Raw genomic sequence first — 2330 nt, forward strand, 5'->3', positions numbered from 1 at the left:
GAAGATAATAATACCAAAGAATTTGTGTTTGCAATCATTTTCAGGAAGAAACTGAGCATTATCTGACAGAATTGCAGGGGTGTCAATACTTTTGGCCACAACTGTTACAGGAGCTCTGTATATAATGTCAGTGCACAGGTAGTACAGTGATCACCGTAACATTATACCCAAGAGCTCCATATATAGTGTCAGTGTACAGGTACTACAGTGATCACCAGTGACATTACACACAGGAGCTCTGTGTATAGTGTCAATGTAAGGTAATACAGTGATCACCAGTGACATTACACAGAGGAGCTCTGTATATAGTGTCAGTGTACAGGTAATACAGTGATCACCAGTGACATTACACACAAGAGCTCTGTATATAGTGTAAGTGTATCTGTATATAGTGTAAGTGTATAGGTACTACAGTGATCACTGGTGATATTATCTACAGGTGTTCTGTATATAGTGTCAATCTACAGGTAATACAGTGATCACCAGTGACATACATGGGAGTTCTGTGTATAGTGTCAGTGTATAGGTAATACAGTGATCACCAGTGACATTATACACATGAGATCTGTATATAGTGTATAGTTTACAAGTAATACAGGGATCACCAATGACATTATACATAGGAGATCGTTATATAGTGTCAGTGTACAGGTAATACATTGATCACCAGTGATGTCTCTAGTTGAAGTCCTTCATCTTCGCTTTTCTTCTTCAACCAGCACAGACCACCATCACTTCTTCTAGCCAGGACTTGTCTCTGCAAAAAATAACACACAGTCATCAATATCTGATCGCTTCCAGAGCACTTTCCCCACTTTTTCCCTCACTTCTACACTATGTCAGATGAAGAAGAAAAGCGACATAGTGCCGCCCTGCACAGTAACAGGACCTCCCTTTTTTCCCTCCATGGAAAACAGTTTCCTAAAAAGTTAATTATATTACAGTAGTAATGATGTCCCTAATTAAACCCTAAAGAAATTATGTTCCCCACTTATCACCATAAACTAATATAGCATGTTCCTCATTCTGGCCCTCGAACAGTAATTAAGTCCCTCATCCTCGCCCCCTTTATTTAATAATCTCGCCCAGCCTGGCCCCATATATTTTATAATATGCCCCAGCCTGACTCCCTTTATTTTATAATGTTCTCCAGCTTGGCCCCCTATGTCCCTTGTCCTGCCTGGCCCCCAGATATCCATCCCACTTCCCCAGCTATATATACTGGCCCTCATATGTCCCTTGTCCTGCCCCACCATATATCTCTCCTGGACCCAAATATATTCTTCCTGGTCCCTTGTCCTGGTTCCCCCATATATCCATCTTGGCATCCCATGTATATGCTTCCTGTTCTCTTGTCTTGCCTCACCATATATCCACCCTGCCCCCCATGCATATGCATCCTGGTCCCTTGACCTGTCCCCCACCCCCATAAATCCATCTTGGCCCCCAATATATATATATGTATCCTGCCTGTACCCTATATATGCATCCTGTCTCCCATATATCCATCCTGGTCCCTTGTCCTACCCCTCCCCCATATATCCATCCTGGCCCCCCATATATGCATTCTGGCCCCCTCATATATATTCATCCTGCCCCCCCTCCATATATCCATCCTAGCCGCCCCATATATGCATCTTGGCCCGCCATATATATTCATCCTGGTCCTTAGTCCTGCCCCCCCATAAATTCATCCTGGCCCCCCATATATATGTATCCTGGCTCCCCCATATATCCATCTTGGCACCCCATATATCCATCCTGGTCCCTTGTCCTGCCACTCCCATATATCCATCCTGGCCCCACATATATGTAACCTGGCTCCCCCCATATATATCCATCCTAGCCCCCCATATACCCATCCTGCTCCCCCATATATATGCATCCTGGTCCCTTGTCCTGCCCTCCTCCCCCATAAATCTATCTTGGCTTCCCATTTATATACATTGAGGCTGTACCATATATATGCATTCTGGCTCCCCATATATCCATCCTGGACCCTTGTTCTATCCCTCCCACATATATTCATCCCGGCCCCCCATACATGCATTCTGACCCCCTCATATATATTCATCCTTCCCCCCCTCCATATATGCATTCTAGCCCCCTCATATATATTCATCCTGCCCTCTCCATATATTCATCCTACCCCCATATATCCATTCTGGCCCCCCATATATCTATCCTGGCCCCTTGTCCTGATCCCCCATAAACCCATCCTGACCCCCCATATATGCATCCTGGCTCCCCCATATATCCATTGTCGTAGCTGTTTTCGTTCTGACCCATTGTCAGCTGACAGATCACCAGTGAGGCCTAATTGTGGAATT

The sequence above is a fragment of the Ranitomeya variabilis genome, chromosome 3 (assembly GCF_051348905.1).
Source record: "Ranitomeya variabilis isolate aRanVar5 chromosome 3, aRanVar5.hap1, whole genome shotgun sequence".
Lineage (NCBI taxonomy): Eukaryota > Metazoa > Chordata > Amphibia > Anura > Dendrobatidae > Ranitomeya > Ranitomeya variabilis.